This window comes from Lampetra fluviatilis, chromosome 50 (assembly GCF_964198595.1).
Source record: "Lampetra fluviatilis chromosome 50, kcLamFluv1.1, whole genome shotgun sequence".
Classification (NCBI taxonomy): Eukaryota; Metazoa; Chordata; class Hyperoartia; order Petromyzontiformes; family Petromyzontidae; genus Lampetra; species Lampetra fluviatilis.
Genome location: NC_136324.1, coordinates 9,055,770 through 9,075,286, shown reverse-complemented (window position 1 = coordinate 9,075,286; position 19,517 = coordinate 9,055,770). Strand labels below are relative to the sequence as shown.

The 19,517-nt window shown below is 47.2% G+C and overlaps 1 long non-coding RNA gene and 8 other non-coding genes across 9 annotated transcripts in view; all 9 read right to left on the bottom strand.

The window, feature by feature from the left end:
* The window catches only part of LOC144948577 (uncharacterized), an 83,595-nt gene that overhangs the window by 49,999 nt on the left and 14,079 nt on the right, over positions 1-19,517 (bottom strand). The gene's annotated exons all lie outside the window — the stretch shown is intronic.
* Positions 189-260, bottom strand: TRNAD-GUC (transfer RNA aspartic acid (anticodon GUC)). Its single transcript has one exon. It is a non-coding gene; the product is annotated as a tRNA-Asp (tRNA).
* On the bottom strand, positions 1,394-1,465 carry TRNAD-GUC (transfer RNA aspartic acid (anticodon GUC)). Its single transcript has one exon. It is a non-coding gene; the product is annotated as a tRNA-Asp (tRNA).
* TRNAD-GUC (transfer RNA aspartic acid (anticodon GUC)) lies at positions 2,769-2,840 on the bottom strand. Its single transcript has one exon. It is a non-coding gene; the product is annotated as a tRNA-Asp (tRNA).
* On the bottom strand, positions 3,974-4,045 carry TRNAD-GUC (transfer RNA aspartic acid (anticodon GUC)). Its single transcript has one exon. It is a non-coding gene; the product is annotated as a tRNA-Asp (tRNA).
* Positions 6,554-6,625, bottom strand: TRNAD-GUC (transfer RNA aspartic acid (anticodon GUC)). Its single transcript has one exon. It is a non-coding gene; the product is annotated as a tRNA-Asp (tRNA).
* Positions 7,929-8,000, bottom strand: TRNAD-GUC (transfer RNA aspartic acid (anticodon GUC)). The gene has a single exon. It is a non-coding gene; the product is annotated as a tRNA-Asp (tRNA).
* Positions 9,134-9,205, bottom strand: TRNAD-GUC (transfer RNA aspartic acid (anticodon GUC)). The gene has a single exon. It is a non-coding gene; the product is annotated as a tRNA-Asp (tRNA).
* TRNAD-GUC (transfer RNA aspartic acid (anticodon GUC)) lies at positions 10,509-10,580 on the bottom strand. The gene has a single exon. It is a non-coding gene; the product is annotated as a tRNA-Asp (tRNA).

The following is a 19,517-nucleotide window of genomic DNA, read 5'->3' as shown; positions in this document are numbered from 1 at the left end:
TCGCCCGTTGAGACAGTCTGCTCTTTGTTGTACATATATATAATCACATGTAATCTCAATTTATTACATATGATTATATGCTTGATATGAAATTGACAGGTGTTTTGAGATGCACTGCTTATTTAATTATTGGTGGAAATCACGTGACAGAACGTGAGTGGAAAAAATTATGTTAAAAAATGCCAGCTCTCCCCGACGGGGAATTGAACCCCGGTCTCCCGCGTGACAGGCGGGGATACTAACCACTATACTATCGAGGAATGGCTGCGACCTTCGACAAATTGTAAGGCACTTCTGCATACATCTGGAACGCTCTCCCTGAAGATATTATTGAACCCTAATCTTGCTGTCACCTGGTGCTCTGAATAAATATTGAAACTTCAAGAAAAAACATTCCTATTCTTGGTTCTTTCGGTACAGTCACGTAGAAGGGAAATAATAAAAAAAAGAAAAATAAAACATAATAAAATAAAATCCTCACGACGTTTTGGCCACAACACAAGCAGCCGTCCTCAGGTGAAGAACAAAGCTGTCAGAAAGACAGCGTCCCAATGAACACTGCTGAGCTTGGCAGCGTATTTTTAAGCTGGGTGGGATGAGGAGAGAACCTTGACAAAGGAGTTTACATATCAACAGAGGAATTGAGCATATTGACGCTAAAGAACTGCAACTACCCAACTACCATACAATAAACCGATGTGAAAAAACTAAGTATAAACTACATCAATATAATCAATGTACTCAAACTACTCAATATACTCTAAAATAAGCTGAGCTATTAACATTAAGTAACAACAGAGGACCCAAACTAGATCCTCGAGCCACCCCTAAGGACACTAAGCCGTGACCAGGTGAGCAGTCGCCCGTTGAGACAGACTACTCTTTGTTGTATGGCATGAGCCAACAAATAGCAGCAGTCCCTGACATGTCCACCGAAGGCTCAAGACGATTTAACAACGTAAACGTATCAACAGTATCAAAAGCAGCACTCAGATCCAGAAGTATCAAGATAGCCAATGCACCAGAATCGGCAACAAGTAAATATTTTATAACCTTAACAAATGAACAATAGTACACCCAGGAAATAATAACATGTAAAAAAGTGAAATTACACGTGATTATATGCTGGGTATAATACTGACAGGTGTTTTGAGACCCACAGCAAATGTTACGCTTGTTGAAACTCAGTGGAAACATACTATTTGGTTCTTTCGGTAAAGTCACGTAGGTATTAAATAAAATGCATTAAATCACGACGTTTCGGGCGCAACACAATTTATTTTATTTAATACCTACGTGACTTTACCGAAAGAACCAAATAGAATTGATCCCTGCAGTCACGAAAACTTCAAATTATTATTCAGTGGAAACAATAATGAAAAAAAGTCAAGCTCTCCCCGACGGGGAATTGAACCCCGGTCTCCCGCGTGACAGGCGGGGATACTAACCACTATACTATCGAGGAGTGGCTGCGAGGGTTGGCAAATTGTAAGGCACTTCTGCAGATATCTGGAACGCTCTCCCTTAAGATATTATTGAACCCTCATAATGCTAATGTCACCTGGGGCTCTGAATAAATGTTGAAATTTCAAGATAAAACATTTCGTTACATCACCGGCACCCCTCGGGTTACGAAACCAATTCGTTCCTTAGACCCCTTCGTAAGTTGGACCACAGTAATGCACTATATTTAAATGCCCGTACGGTCATTGTTATAAAATGTTTTCGTTCAACAAAAAAGGAAAGCATTGTCAAAAAAGTGTACATTTGCATGTAACACTATATAGTAAATAAAACAAAGTAACAAATAAATGTTTTATTTCACTTACCTTCGATCCTGATGCTAGTTCGTCGTCGGAAGAGGGGCAATGAGTCACCACAATTGCACAAAAGCAAAGATCCCCCGAATAGCCTTAACGGACTGTTGGGGCAAGTGCTGTTAGTTACCAGCTCATATCAAGGCCGGCACGGCACACGAGGGGGTGAGTGGCCAGCGCCACGCCCGGCCGCCTTTGTCTCCCCACTGGCATTGTTTACACACCACACCAGGTACTAGTTTGAGGCCGAGTCGACCTAGTGGAGGACCAGGCCCCATTCAAGCAAGGCATTGTAGTAACCCAACCTAGATGATATAAAGGCATGCACCAGCCTCTCGGCACCAGTAAGGGACAGCACTAGATTTGGGTAATATTACGTACTTGAGCTTCAAATGTCAAACTGGGGTTGAGGCTAACACCCACGTTTCTGACCTCACACTCCCGTACATGGCCACACTAAAACCAGAAAGATGAACGCAATTGATGTGGAGAGCTCAAAAACATAATCTCTCTCTTATCACAATTTATTTTAAGAAAGTTTAGGTGCATCCACGACTTGACCTCAGCAAGACAACGGAAACTACAACTTTGGTGTCAATCATAGTCTTAAGATAAATCTGAGTCGTGAGCATAAAAGTGTAGATTTAAGCCATGAAGACGAAAAACTGTGGCCCAGCGGTAGCAAATACAGACCGAATAGATAGGGCCCAAACTAGAGCCCCGAGCCACCCCTAAGGACACTCAGCCGTGATCAGATGAGCAGTCGCCCGTTGAAACAGTCTGCTCTTTGTTGTACATATATATAATCACATGTAATCTCAATTTATTACATATGATTATATGCTTGATATGAAATTGACAGGTGTTTTGAGATGCACTGCTTATTTAATTATTGGTGGAAATCACGTGACAGAACGTGAGTGGAAAAAATTATGTTAAAAAATGCCAGCTCTCCCCGACGGGGAATTGAACCCCGGTCTCCCGCGTGACAGGCGGGGATACTAACCACTATACTATCGAGGAATGGCTGCGACCTTCGACAAATTGTAAGGCACTTCTGCATACATCTGGAACGCTCTCCCTGAAGATATTATTGAACCCTAATCTTGCTGTCACCTGGTGCTCTGAATAAATATTGAAACTTCAAGAAAAAACATTCCTATTCTTGGTTCTTTCGGTACAGTCACGTAGAAGGGAAATAATAAAAAAAAGAAAAATAAAACATAATAAAATAAAATCCTCACGACGTTTTGGCCACAACACAAGCAGCCGTCCTCAGGTGAAGAACAAAGCTGTCAGAAAGACAGCGTCCCAATGAACACTGCTGAGCTTGGCAGCGTATTTTTAAGCTGGGTGGGATGAGGAGAGAACCTTGACAAAGGAGTTTACATATCAACAGAGGAATTGAGCATATTGACGCTAAAGAACTGCAACTACCCAACTACCATACAATAAACCGATGTGAAAAAACTAAGTATAAACTACATCAATATAATCAATGTACTCAAACTACTCAATATACTCTAAAATAAGCTGAGCTATTAACATTAAGTAACAACAGAGGACCCAAACTAGATCCTCGAGCCACCCCTAAGGACACTAAGCCGTGACCAGGTGAGCAGTCGCCCGTTGAGACAGACTACCCTTTGTTGTATGGCATGAGCCAACAAATAGCAGCAGTCCCTGACATGTCCACCGAAGGCTCAAGACGATTTAACAACGTAAACGTATCAACAGTATCAAAAGCAGCACTCAGATCCAGAAGTATCAAGATAGCCAATGCACCAGAATCGGCAACAAGTAAATATTTTATAACCTTAACAAATGAACAATAGTACACCCAGGAAATAATAACATGTAAAAAAGTGAAATTACACGTGATTATATGCTGGGTATAATACTGACAGGTGTTTTGAGACCCACAGCAAATGTTACGCTTGTTGAAACTCAGTGGAAACATACTATTTGGTTCTTTCGGTAAAGTCACGTAGGTATTAAATAAAATGCATTAAATCACGACGTTTCGGGCGCAACACAATTTATTTTATTTAATACCTACGTGACTTTACCGAAAGAACCAAATAGAATTGATCCCTGCAGTCACGAAAACTTCAAATTATCATTCAGTGGAAACAATAATGAAAAAAAGTCAAGCTCTCCCCGACGGGGAATTGAACCCCGGTCTCCCGCGTGACAGGCGGGGATACTAACCACTATACTATCGAGGAGTGGCTGCTAGGGTTGGCAAATTGTAAGGCACTTCTGCAGACATCTGGAACGCTCTCCCTTAAGATATTATTGAACCCTCATAATGCTAATGTCACCTGGGGCTCTGAATAAATGTTGAAATTTCAAGATAAAACATTTCGTTACATCACCGGCACCCCTCGGGTTACGAAACCAATTCGTTCCTTAGACCCCTTCGTAAGTTGGACCACAGTAATGCACTATATTTAAATGCCCGTACGGTCATTGTTATAAAATGTTTTCGTTCAACAAAAAAGGAAAGCATTGTCAAAAAAGTGTACATTTGCATGTAACACTATATAGTAAATAAAACAAAGTAACAAATAAATGTTTTATTTCACTTACCTTCGATCCTGATGCTAGTTCGTCGTCGGAAGAGGGGCAATGAGTCACCACAATTGCACAAAAGCAAAGATCCCCCGAATAGCCTTAACGGACTGTTGGGGCAAGTGCTGTTAGTTACCAGCTCATATCAAGGCCGGCACGGCACACGAGGGGGTGAGTGGCCAGCGCCACGCCCGGCCGCCTTTGTCTCCCCACTGGCATTGTTTACACACCACACCAGGTACTAGTTTGAGGCCGAGTCGACCTAGTGGAGGACCAGGCCCCATTCAAGCAAGGCATTGTAGTAACCCAACCTAGATGATATAAAGGCATGCACCAGCCTCTCGGCACCAGTAAGGGACAGCACTAGATTTGGGTAATATTACGTACTTGAGCTTCAAATGTCAAACTGGGGTTGAGGCTAACACCCACGTTTCTGACCTCACACTCCCGTACATGGCCACACTAAAACCAGAAAGATGAACGCAATTGATGTGGAGAGCTCAAAAACATAATCTCTCTCTTATCACAATTTATTTTAAGAAAGTTTAGGTGCATCCACGACTTGACCTCAGCAAGACAACGGAAACTACAACTTTGGTGTCAATCATAGTCTTAAGATAAATCTGAGTCGTGAGCATAAAAGTGTAGATTTAAGCCATGAAGACGAAAAACTGTGGCCCAGCGGTAGCAAATACAGACCGAATAGATAGGGCCCAAACTAGAGCCCCGAGCCACCCCTAAGGACACTCAGCCGTGATCAGATGAGCAGTCGCCCGTTGAGACAGTCTGCTCTTTGTTGTACATATATATAATCACATGTAATCTCAATTTATTACATATGATTATATGCTTGATATGAAATTGACAGGTGTTTTGAGATGCACTGCTTATTTAATTATTGGTGGAAATCACGTGACAGAACGTGAGTGGAAAAAATTATGTTAAAAAATGCCAGCTCTCCCCGACGGGGAATTTAACCCCGGTCTCCCGCGTGACAGGCGGGGATACTAACCACTATACTATCGAGGAATGGCTGCGACCTTCGACAAATTGTAAGGCACTTCTGCATACATCTGGAACGCTCTCCCTGAAGATATTATTGAACCCTAATCTTGCTGTCACCTGGTGCTCTGAATAAATATTGAAACTTCAAGAAAAAACATTCCTATTCTTGGTTCTTTCGGTACAGTCACGTAGAAGGGAAATAATAAAAAAAAGAAAAATAAAACATAATAAAATAAAATCCTCACGACGTTTTGGCCACAACACAAGCAGCCGTCCTCAGGTGAAGAACAAAGCTGTCAGAAAGACAGCGTCCCAATGAACACTGCTGAGCTTGGCAGCGTATTTTTAAGCTGGGTGGGATGAGGAGAGAACCTTGACAAAGGAGTTTACATATCAACAGAGGAATTGAGCATATTGACGCTAAAGAACTGCAACTACCCAACTACCATACAATAAACCGATGTGAAAAAACTAAGTATAAACTACATCAATATAATCAATGTACTCAAACTACTCAATATACTCTAAAATAAGCTGAGCTATTAACATTAAGTAACAACAGAGGACCCAAACTAGATCCTCGAGCCACCCCTAAGGACACTAAGCCGTGACCAGGTGAGCAGTCGCCCGTTGAGACAGACTACTCTTTGTTGTATGGCATGAGCCACCAAATAGCAGCAGTCCCTGACATGTCCACCGAAGGCTCAAGACGATTTAACAACGTAAACGTATCAACAGTATCAAAAGCAGCACTCAGATCCAGAAGTATCAAGATAGCCAATGCACCAGAATCGGCAACAAGTAAATATTTTATAACCTTAACAAATGAACAATAGTACACCCAGGAAATAATAACATGTAAAAAAGTGAAATTACACGTGATTATATGCTGGGTATAATACTGACAGGTGTTTTGAGACCCACAGCAAATGTTACGCTTGTTGAAACTCAGTGGAAACATACTATTTGGTTCTTTCGGTAAAGTCACGTAGGTATTAAATAAAATGCATTAAATCACGACGTTTCGGGCGCAACACAATTTATTTTATTTAATACCTACGTGACTTTACCGAAAGAACCAAATAGAATTGATCCCTGCAGTCACGAAAACTTCAAATTATTATTCAGTGGAAACAATAATGAAAAAAAGTCAAGCTCTCCCCGACGGGGAATTGAACCCCGGTCTCCCGCGTGACAGGCGGGGATACTAACCACTATACTATCGAGGAGTGGCTGCTAGGGTTGGCAAATTGTAAGGCACTTCTGCAGACATCTGGAACGCTCTCCCTTAAGATATTATTGAACCCTCATAATGCTAATGTCACCTGGGGCTCTGAATAAATGTTGAAATTTCAAGATAAAACATTTCGTTACATCACCGGCACCCCTCGGGTTACGAAACCAATTCGTTCCTTAGACCCCTTCGTAAGTTGGACCACAGTAATGCACTATATTTAAATGCCCGTACGGTCATTGTTATAAAATGTTTTCGTTCAACAAAAAAGGAAAGCATTGTCAAAAAAGTGTACATTTGCATGTAACACTATATAGTAAATAAAACAAAGTAACAAATAAATGTTTTATTTCACTTACCTTCGATCCTGATGCTAGTTCGTCGTCGGAAGAGGGGCAATGAGTCACCACAATTGCACAAAAGCAAAGATCCCCCGAATAGCCTTAACGGACTGTTGGGGCAAGTGCTGTTAGTTACCAGCTCATATCAAGGCCGGCACGGCACACGAGGGGGTGAGTGGCCAGCGCCACGCCCGGCCGCCTTTGTCTCCCCACTGGCATTGTTTACACACCACACCAGGTACTAGTTTGAGGCCGAGTCGACCTAGTGGAGGACCAGGCCCCATTCAAGCAAGGCATTGTAGTAACCCAACCTAGATGATATAAAGGCATGCACCAGCCTCTCGGCACCAGTAAGGGACAGCACTAGATTTGGGTAATATTACGTACTTGAGCTTCAAATGTCAAACTGGGGTTGAGGCTAACACCCACGTTTCTGACCTCACACTCCCGTACATGGCCACACTAAAACCAGAAAGATGAACGCAATTGATGTGGAGAGCTCAAAAACATAATCTCTCTCTTATCACAATTTATTTTAAGAAAGTTTAGGTGCATCCACGACTTGACCTCAGCAAGACAACGGAAACTACAACTTTGGTGTCAATCATAGTCTTAAGATAAATCTGAGTCGTGAGCATAAAAGTGTAGATTTAAGCCATGAAGACGAAAAACTGTGGCCCAGCGGTAGCAAATACAGACCGAATAGATAGGGCCCAAACTAGAGCGCCGAGCCACCCCTAAGGACACTCAGCCGTGATCAGATGAGCAGTCGTCCGTTGAGACAGTCTGCTCTTTGTTGTACATATATATAATCACATGTAATCTCAATTTATTACATATGATTATATGCTTGATATGAAATTGACAGGTGTTTTGAGATGCACTGCTTATTTAATTATTGGTGGAAATCACGTGACAGAACGTGAGTGGAAAAAATTATGTTAAAAAATGGCAGCTCTCCCCGACGGGGAATTGAACCCCGGTCTCCCGCGTGACAGGCGGGGATACTAACCACTATACTATCGAGGAATGGCTGCGACTTTCGACAAATTGTAAGGCACTTCTGCATACATCTGGAACGCTCTCCCTGAAGATATTATTGAACCCTAATCTTGCTGTCACCTGGTGCTCTGAATAAATATTGAAACTTCAAGAAAAAACATTCCTATTCTTGGTTCTTTCGGTACAGTCACGTAGAAGGGAAATAATAAAAAAAAGAAAAATAAAACATAATAAAATAAAATCCTCACAACGTTTTGGCCACAACACAAGCAGCCGTCCTCAGGTGAAGAACAAAGCTGTCAGAAAGACAGCGTCCCAATGAACACTGCTGAGCTTGGCAGCGTATTTTTAAGCTGGGTGGGATGAGGAGAGAACCTTGACAAAGGAGTTTACATATCAACAGAGGAATTGAGCATATTGACGCTAAAGAACTGCAACTACCCAACTACCATACAATAAACCGATGTGAAAAAACTAAGTATAAACTACATCAATATAATCAATGTACTCAAACTACTCAATATACTCTCAAATAAGCTGAGCTATTAACATTAAGTAACAACAGAGGACCCAAACTAGATCCTCGAGCCACCCCTAAGGACACTAAGCCGTGACCAGGTGAGCAGTCGCCCGTTGAGACAGACTACTCTTTGTTGTATGGCATGAGCCAACAAATAGCAGCAGTCCCTGACATGTCCACCGAAGGCTCAAGACGATTTAACAACGTAAACGTATCAACAGTATCAAAAGCAGCACTCAGATCCAGAAGTATCAAGATAGCCAATGCACCAGAATCGGCAACAAGTAAATATTTTATAACCTTAACAAATGAACAATAGTACACCCAGGAAATAATAACATGTAAAAAAGTGAAATTACACGTGATTATATGCTGGGTATAATACTGACAGGTGTTTTGAGACCCACAGCAAATGTTACGCTTGTTGAAACTCAGTGGAAACATACTATTTGGTTCTTTCGGTAAAGTCACGTAGGTATTAAATAAAATGCATTAAATCACGACGTTTCGGGCGCAACACAATTTATTTTATTTAATACCTACGTGACTTTACCGAAAGAACCAAATAGAATTGATCCCTGCAGTCACGAAAACTTCAAATTATTATTCAGTGGAAACAATAATGAAAAAAAGTCAAGCTCTCCCCGACGGGGAATTGAACCCCGGTCTCCCGCGTGACAGGCGGGGATACTAACCACTATACTATCGAGGAGTGGCTGCTAGGGTTGGCAAATTGTAAGGCACTTCTGCAGACATCTGGAACGCTCTCCCTTAAGATATTATTGAACCCTCATAATGCTAATGTCACCTGGGGCTCTGAATAAATGTTGAAATTTCAAGATAAAACATTTCGTTACATCACCGGCACCCCTCGGGTTACGAAACCAATTCGTTCCTTAGACCCCTTCGTAAGTTGGACCACAGTAATGCACTATATTTAAATGCCCGTACGGTCATTGTTATAAAATGTTTTCGTTCAACAAAAAAGGAAAGCATTGTCAAAAAAGTGTACATTTGCATGTAACACTATATAGTAAATAAAACAAAGTAACAAATAAATGTTTTATTTCACTTACCTTCGATCCTGATGCTAGTTCGTCGTCGGAAGAGGGGCAATGAGTCACCACAATTGCACAAAAGCAAAGATCCCCCGAATAGCCTTAACGGACTGTTGGGGCAAGTGCTGTTAGTTACCAGCTCATATCAAGGCCGGCACGGCACACGAGGGGGTGAGTGGCCAGCGCCACGCCCGGCCGCCTTTGTCTCCCCACTGGCATTGTTTACACACCACACCAGGTACTAGTTTGAGGCCGAGTCGACCTAGTGGAGGACCAGGCCCCATTCAAGCAAGGCATTGTAGTAACCCAACCTAGATGATATAAAGGCATGCACCAGCCTCTCGGCACCAGTAAGGGACAGCACTAGATTTGGGTAATATTACGTACTTGAGCTTCAAATGTCAAACTGGGGTTGAGGCTAACACCCACGTTTCTGACCTCACACTCCCGTACATGGCCACACTAAAACCAGAAAGATGAACGCAATTGATGTGGAGAGCTCAAAAACATAATCTCTCTCTTATCACAATTTATTTTAAGAAAGTTTAGGTGCATCCACGACTTGACCTCAGCAAGACAACGGAAACTACAACTTTGGTGTCAATCATAGTCTTAAGATAAATCTGAGTCGTGAGCATAAAAGTGTAGATTTAAGCCATGAAGACGAAAAACTGTGGCCCAGCGGTAGCAAATACAGACCGAATAGATAGGGCCCAAACTAGAGCCCCGAGCCACCCCTAAGGACACTCAGCCGTGATCAGATGAGCAGTCGCCCGTTGAGACAGTCTGCTCTTTGTTGTACATATATATAATCACATGTAATCTCAATTTATTACATATGATTATATGCTTGATATGAAATTGACAGGTGTTTTGAGATGCACTGCTTATTTAATTATTGGTGGAAATCACGTGACAGAACGTGAGTGGAAAAAATTATGTTAAAAAATGGCAGCTCTCCCCGACGGGGAATTGAACCCCGGTCTCCCGCGTGACAGGCGGGGATACTAACCACTATACTATCGAGGAATGGCTGCGACTTTCGACAAATTGTAAGGCACTTCTGCATACATCTGGAACGCTCTCCCTGAAGATATTATTGAACCCTAATCTTGCTGTCACCTGGTGCTCTGAATAAATATTGAAACTTCAAGAAAAAACATTCCTATTCTTGGTTCTTTCGGTACAGTCACGTAGAAGGGAAATAATAAAAAAAAAGAAAAATAAAACATAATAAAATAAAATCCTCACGACGTTTTGGCCACAACACAAGCAGCCGTCCTCAGGTGAAGAACAAAGCTGTCAGAAAGACAGCGTCCCAATGAACACTGCTGAGCTTGGCAGCGTATTTTTAAGCTGGGTGGGATGAGGAGAGAACCTTGACAAAGGAGTTTACATATCAACAGAGGAATTGAGCATATTGACGCTAAAGAACTGCAACTACCCAACTACCATACAATAAACCGATGTGAAAAAACTAAGTATAAACTACATCAATATAATCAATGTACTCAAACTACTCAATATACTCTCAAATAAGCTGAGCTATTAACATTAAGTAACAACAGAGGACCCAAACTAGATCCTCGAGCCACCCCTAAGGACACTAAGCCGTGACCAGGTGAGCAGTCGCCCGTTGAGACAGACTACTCTTTGTTGTATGGCATGAGCCAACAAATAGCAGCAGTCCCTGACATGTCCACCGAAGGCTCAAGACGATTTAACAACGTAAACGTATCAACAGTATCAAAAGCAGCACTCAGATCCAGAAGTATCAAGATAGCCAATGCACCAGAATCGGCAATAAGTAAATCATTTATAACCTTAACAAATGAACAATAGTACACCCAGGAAATAATAACATGTAAAAAAGTGAAATTACACGTGATTATATGCTGGGTATAATACTGACAGGTGTTTTGAGACCCACAGCAAATGTTACGCTTGTTGAAACTCAGTGGAAACATACTATTTGGTTCTTTCGGTAAAGTCACGTAGGTATAAAATAAAATAAATTGTGTTGCGCCCGAAACGTCGTGATTTAATGCATTTCATTTTATACCTACGTGACTTTACCGAAAGAACCAAATAGAATTGATCCCTGCAGTCACGAAAACTTCAAATTATTATTCAGTGGAAACAATAATGAAAAAAAGTCAAGCTCTCCCCGACGGGGAATTGAACCCCGGTCTCCAGCGTGACAGGCGGGGATACTAACCACTATACTATCGAGGAGTGGCTGCGAGGGTTGGCAAATTGTAAGGCACTTCTGCAGACATCTGGAACGCTCTCCCTTAAGATATTATTGAACCCTCATAATGCTAATGTCACCTGGGGCTCTGAATAAATGTTGAAATTTCAAGATAAAACATTCCGTTACATCACCGGCACCCCTCGGGTTACGAAACCAATTCGTTCCTTAGACCCCTTCGTAAGTTGGACCACAGTAATGCACTATATTTAAATGCCCGTACGGTCATTGTTATAAAATGTTTTCGTTCAACAAAAAAGGAAAGCATTGTCAAAAAAGTGTACATTTGCATGTAACACTATATAGTAAATAAAACAAAGTAACAAATAAATGTTTTATTTCACTTACCTTCGATCCTGATGCTAGTTCGTCGTCGGAAGAGGGGCAATGAGTCACCACAATTGCACAAAAGCAAAGATCCCCCGAATAGCCTTAACGGACTGTTGGGGCAAGTGCTGTTAGTTACCAGCTCATATCAAGGCCGGCACGGCACACGAGGGGGTGAGTGGCCAGCGCCACGCCCGGCCGCCTTTGTCTCCCCACTGGCATTGTTTACACACCACACCAGGTACTAGTTTGAGGCCGAGTCGACCTAGTGGAGGACCAGGCCCCATTCAAGCAAGGCATTGTAGTAATCCAACCTAGATGATATAAAGGCATGCACCAGCCTCTCGGCACCAGTAAGGGACAGCACTAGATTTGGGTAATATTACGTACGTGAGCTTCAAATGTCAAACTGGGGTTGAGGCTAACACCCACGTTTCTGACCTCACACTCCGGTACATGGCCACACTAAAACCAGAAAGATGAACGCAATTGATGTGGAGAGCTCAAAAAAATAATCTCTCTCTTATCACAATTTAATTTAAGAAAGTTTAGGTGCATCCACGACTTGACCTCAGCAAGACAACGGAAACTACAACTTTGGTGTCAATCATAGTCTTAAGATAAATCTGAGTCGTGAGCATAAAAGTGTAGATTTAAGCCATGAAGACGAAAAACTGTGGCCCAGCGGTAGCAAATACAGGCCGAACAGATAGGGCCCAAACTAGAGCCCCGAGCCACCCCTAAGGACACTCAGCCGTGATCAGGTGAGCAGTCGCCCGTTGAGACAGTCTGCTCTTTGTTGTACATATGTAATGCGGGCGAAAGCGACCTTCCGGATGTGACGTCACGAGGAGGCGGAGCCAGGTGACGTGGGTGAAAGGTTGGGGTCCTTAAGCGGGTAAACCGGAAAGAGAAGGCAGTCGGGGTGTGAATGGAAAGGTGTGGGGCCACGCGGGCGTACGAGCCGAGGGGGCACCGTCGAAGCGGGGGCCAACCCCGGGAACAGTAGGGAGCTACTGGAAGGTGTAAAGCTGCAGATAGAGATAGGCAGTAAGGCTGTGTGTGAGGGGCAGCGGGGTGGCTGCCAAGAGTCGCAGGAGCGACGAGAAGGCGAGACAGCACGAGGCTGTCAGAGCTGCAGCAGGAACAGCCAAGGGAGCTGTGTGAGAGTACAGCAGCGGAGCTGCTGTGGGGCTGCAAGAGCGACAAGAACAGCAGCGGGGCTGCTGATGGTGACTGGAGTGACATCGGAACCAGCACTGAGAGAACAAGAGAGACAGCCGTGTGGGAACGCAGTACGGACCGAATAAAGGACACTGAGCCAGAGATCGTGGTCAAGTCTTTTATTACACTGGGGTCAGAAGTGAAACGGCATGTCTAAGCAAGTAAGGAAGAAAATTCCCCCGGCGCCAGCATCGGCTTCTTCGTCCGACGACGACGAATTCCCTCCGACCACGGATTCTGCTGGGGTGGTGGAGGAGAGCCCTGCTGAGGCGAGCACGGGGACGGGCGTGGAAGATGTCGGCGCGATGGCGGATCCGTCAACAACATCGGACGCTGATCAAAGATGGCAACAGGTGGCAGAACAACTGGAGACACTCAAGGACGTCCTGGCGCATCTATGTCACCTCGTTACGCCAAGGACGACGACGGAACGAGAAGGTGCTCCACGGGCCGCCACGTTGCCTGCCCTGCCGCCGCCATTGGCCACGCGGCAAGAAGACGCCATCTTGCGCGCTCCGCGGCGCCAAACCGCCATCTTGGCCACGCCGCGGGCCGACGCCATTTTGAATTTGCCTCCAGAACAACCATCATTGGAAGACGGCGTAAAGAGGAGTCGGAGTCGCCACCTTACTACAGTTAAGGAATTCTCTATCGGGGGCGATTGGAGCGCTTTCGCCTGCCGATTTTTGGCGGCGGTTCGTTCAGCAAGATGGACCGATGCGGAGGCTTTGGAAGTGTTGCCGACTCTACTGGACGACGAATCTGTTCGATTTTTCCGTTCCATAACGGCCGATAAGAAGAAGACTTTATGTGGAGTTTTTGAGGAAATGGCCGACGCCTATGAGCCACCTGACGACGCGCATCGGCGATTCGCTCAACGACAACGAGCACCCGAAGAATCGCCCGTGGCGTTCAGGGGTGCGGTGTTGGAGCTGGCCATGGCAGCATATCCTGACACGCCACAGGATCTGCTCGAGCCTCTCATATTGGGAAAAATGCTGGAGCTGTCTCGGGATCTGGGGATCCCCATGCCTGTGTGTGGGCATGAGAAGCTCACGTCCCGGGCGGCAGCAAAGTGTCTGGATGCGCAGTTTAATCTCCGTCGCTGGAAGCAAGTGGCGGCATGGACGGGTGGGCCCGTCAAGGAAGGAGGCGCGATGGGGTGGGACCCCACAAGGGCGATCTATGTGCCGGATGAGCGGGGTCCTCGGGAGCTGACGGCCGCCTCCTCTCCATGGTCGGGACGCGGAAGGCCGGGGCCGCGCGCTACGCCATCGGAACGGGGCCGCCGGGATGCAAGACCTGCGCTTCGGCGCAACGAGGCCGATTGCTTCCGCTGCGGCCGTAGGGGCCATTACGCCAAGGATTGCTGGGCCCGCTTCCCGGGTCCGCCGCAGCAGGAGCCCACAACACCGGACAAGCCGACCAAGGAACCTCCGAAACAGGCATGTCGGCACGCACCAGACACTCGGCAAGGCTTTACACCTCACCCACCACCTTTGTTGCGCGATCCTATTGTTGTTGTTAAAGAAAGGCCATCGACGGGGCCTTGTCATTCAGTTACGCAGTGGCGCAAATTGGCACGGAGAGTTGTCGCGGCCGCTACGGGTTCGTCCACTGTACCGGGGTCTATACAAGGTGTGGACGTGCGCATTTTGGTCGACTCGGGAGCGTCTGCGACTATTATATCGGATGTCATTTTCCATCTGTTGGGCATTCCGCCGGGGGCTGTGCGTCCGGTTTATGGGTCTTGCGTCGCTGCGAACGGGGGTAGTATGGGTATCGTGGGCCAGGTGGATGCTAAGATATCTATAGGGGATGTGTCGGCTTCGGGCGTTGTGTTAATATCGAGATCTTTGGCGGTTCCTTGCTTACTAGGCACGGATTTTTTGGCTAAGATGCCCATTTTGATTAAAATCAATGAGAATTGTATTGAATTGCCGGGGGGCCGTCGAATCTCGTTTCTGCCGTCGCCCTGGGGGCGACCTGCTTCGGCCGTACAGGTGCAGGCGCTGTCCGTCGCATCTGTGGACATCCCACCTGGTTCACAGATGCTTATACCCTTGCGGTATCGGAAGCCCCTGCCCAATCGGCTAGGAGCAGTAGGGGTCTTGTTGTCGCCATCCGCCACGATAACAACAGGATTGGCGTTAGTTGGGGCACAGACCATCGTCCGGCCGGATCAATTACCGGTTTTACAGGTGCTTAATGCGGGGGTGGAAAACATCCGTGTTCCGGCCGGTACGGTTGTGGCACATGCCACTACGGCGTTTGCGACGCACGATTGTCCGCATCGCCGGGGAGTGGTCGCTGGTGTTTCCGAGCCAAGGGGTTCGGATAATCGTTGGATCGCTACCTTATGTGACGAAAATTCTTCCCTGTCCGTGGGGCAACGTGATGCGCTGCGTAAATTGTTGCTGACGTATTCGGATGTGTTCAGCTCCGACGATTTGGATTTGGGACGCACATCGTTGCTTTCCCATCACATTGAGACGGGCGACGCTGCCCCTATTCGGTTAAATTCGCATCGGATGAGTCCAGCGGAGCGAGAACACGTTCGGGGGGCGGTGGAAGACATGTTGGCTGCGGACATTATATCGCCATCTAACAGCCCATGGGGCGCTCCTGTGGTCTTGGTTAAGAAAAAGGATGGCAACTTGCGATTTTGTGTTGATTTCCGGAAATTGAATAAGATATCGGTGGCAGATGCGTACCCCCTGCCGCGTATGGACGACTCCCTTGACGCATTGTCGGGGGCTAAGTTCTTTTCCACACTGGACCTCTCTTCGGGATTTTGGCAGCTTCCCCTTGACGAGTCCTCACGGGAGAAAACCGCATTCCGTACGCCGCAGGGGTTATTTCAATTCAACTGCCTCCCGATGGGATTGAATGCGGCCCCTGCTACGTTTCAAAGGTTGATGGAGCTCGTTTTGACGGGGTTGCAGTGGGAGACGTGTCTTATATATTTGGACGATATTATTGTGTTCAGCCGCACATTCGAGGAACATTTAACGCGGCTGGAGACAGTGTTCACGAGGATGCGCTCTGCCAATTTGAAATTCAAACCAAAGAAATGCCACCTACTGCAACGGTCCGTCCGTTATTTGGGGCACATTGTGAGTGCAGAGGGGGTGTCCACGGATCCGGAAAAGACGGCGTGCGTCCGGAATTGGCCGACTCCGGCCTCCGTGGGGGATGTTCGGCGGTTTTTGGGATTTGCCTCGTATTACCGAAGATTTGTGCCGGGGTTTGCGACGATTGCGAGGCCCTTGCATCTCCTTACGGGTAAAGGACGGAAATTTGTTTGGGGAGAGCCGGAAGAGGCGGCCTTTCGGAGTCTGCGTGATCTATTGGCTACGGCCCCGACATTGGATTATCCCGATTTTGATCGCCCTTTCATTCTTGATACGGACGCGAGTGACACAGGTATTGGGGCGGTATTATCACAGTCTAAAGGGGGCGTAGAGCGCGTCGTGGCGTATGGTAGCCGAGTCTTGTCGCCTGCGGAAACACGCTACTGTGTCACTCGTAGAGAACTTTTGGCGGTTGTTTTTTTCCTACGCCAATTTCGACCGTACCTTTACGGTCGTTCGTTTATTGTGCGTACGGATCATGCGGCCTTGCAATATGCACTCAAAATGGACCAGCCATCGGGACAGTGGGCACGTTGGTTGGACACGCTGCAGGAATTTTCCTTCCAAATTCAACATCGGAAGGGAGTGCGCCATGCGAACGCTGACGCACTTTCCAGATTACCAGGGCGCGCCCCTTGTAAATGTGCGTCGGGGACGCATAGGTGTTCGCCGATTCTGAACCCCCCTCAGCCGCTTACGTTGGCCGTCGGGAAGTCGGATACTCCGATGGAACCGGGACCGACTGATGGGGTTTTGAATCTGCCGCGGTCTGTCTGGATTCGGGAACAAATGATGGACGAGTCGTTGTTGTCCATGCGGAAGCGGTCTATGAGGGACAATGGGAGTCCGAGTTCGGCTGTGGGGCCGCGAACCGCTCTCCGAGATGGTCTGCTTATGTGGCAAGAAAGGTTCCAGGAAAGCTGGCGTGTGGTGGTACCAACGTCCTTGCGATTTGAGTTGATTAGAACTCTCCATTGTGACACACTATTGCATTTAGGGGTGCAGAAGACTTTGTTGACGTTACAACGTCATTATTTTTGGCACGGCATGGCGACAGATGTCGTAGGGCACGTGCGCGCGTGCCCTGAATGCGCCCGGCGTAAGCCGCCTAAACATCCTTACGTGCCGCCTCTCCAGTCGATTCAGGTGTCTCGAGTCAATGAATTGGTGGCACTGGACATATTGGGACCCTTCCCACCATCGGCGAGGGGAAATAAATATTTGCTGGTAGGGGTTGAGTATCTCTCCCGTTGGCCGATGGCCTGGCCGTTGCCCAATCAGTCGGCCGCGGCCATCACCGACGCCTTTTTGTTTGGGTACATTATGGACAAGGGGGCGCCTGAGAGACTCCTCACGGACCAGGGCCGAAATTTCTCTTCTAAATTATTGGCTGAAGTGTGCGCAGGCCTTGGGACTAAGAAAATACGGACATCTCCATACCATCCGCAGACGGATGGTATGGTTGAGCGGCTGAACAGGACATTGTCTGCCATGCTTTGCCATACTGTGAGTGAACAGCAATCAGATTGGGATCTGCACATCCCCGGAGTGCTTTCGGCGTACAGGATGACGCCCCATGCGGCTACAGGGTATTCGCCGTTTTATCTTATGTATGGTCGGGAAAACGTGCCTCCGGTGGATGTGTAATTGGGTACTGGGGTGAAGGGACCTCGTAAACCACTCCCTGAATACATTCAGGACACGGTTCGCCGGGTTACGGAGGCGCGGGAAAACGCCCGCGTGGCTACGGCCAAAGCCCAGGCCCGGAACGAGCGGTATGCTCGGCGGTCTGAGGGGGAGTGCCCCTGGAAGGTGGGAGACCTGGCCTGGCTCCATTGCCCGCAGGTGCGGCCGGGGACCTCTCCTAAATTGCACAAACCTTGGCATGGTCCTGTGCGCCTCATTGAGGTTCCCAATCCACAGTCGGCGCGCGTTCAGATTGGGTCTCGCCGTTGGTTTGTTCATACGTCGCGGTTAAAACCATATGTTGCTCCCCTACGTGATGCGTCATCTCCCAATGTTGCCTTGCCGGGGTCTGTTGCTGCTGACTCTGACTCTTCCCCGCCTGCGTCCATTGATCTGGCTAGAGCGCCTGTCGTACCTGTTCCAGACAGGCCGACCGTGACACCGCGGGGGAGGAGTGGGCCTGTTCCGAGGGCGCCTGCCAGGGCTGCGGGACCTTCAAGCCCGGCGACTCTTCCGACCCCGCTGCAGGCGCATTCGCGGAATACGACCAAGACTGATTCGTCAGGGACACGAGACGTCGGTGGACTTCCAATCGCAGCAGGGGAATTACCCCCTGTCATTCCTCGTGTTCCATCGCGTCCCCGTTCTACAAGTGGGCCGCCGACCGTCCGGGACGGGCCGGCGACCCGCACTCGTTCCAAATCGCTTACGTTTCGTTGATTGTATGTTGTTATTGTTCTTGTTCTTGCCGTCGTATTTATCGCATGCTTTCGTACGTTCGTCGATGTTACTTGTGTTGTTGTTCTTGTTGTTATATTGCATGCTTAGTGTCCTTTAAGGGGGAAGGTCGGTTCACCGCATTACGCTTTGGTATTGTTCAGCCGAGGTCGGCTGGGTTTTTTCTATGGGGGAGGGTGGTGTAATGCGGGCGAAAGCGACCTTCCGGATGTGACGTCACGAGGAGGCGGAGCCAGGTGACGTGGGTGAAAGGTTGGGGTCCTTAAGCGGGTAAACCGGAAAGAGAAGGCAGTCGGGGTGTGAATGGAAAGGTGTGGGGCCACGCGGGCGTACGAGCCGAGGGGGCACCGTCGAAGCGGGGGCCAACCCCGGGAACAGTAGGGAGCTACTGGAAGGTGTAAAGCTGCAGATAGAGATAGGCAGTAAGGCTGTGTGTGAGGGGCAGCGGGGTGGCTGCCAAAAGTCGCAGGAGCGACGAGAAGGCGAGACAGCACGAGGCTGTCAGAGCTGCAGCAGGAACAGCCAAGGGAGCTGTGTGAGAGTACAGCAGCGGAGCTGCTGTGGGGCTGCAAGAGCGACAAGAACAGCAGCGGGGCTGCTGATGGT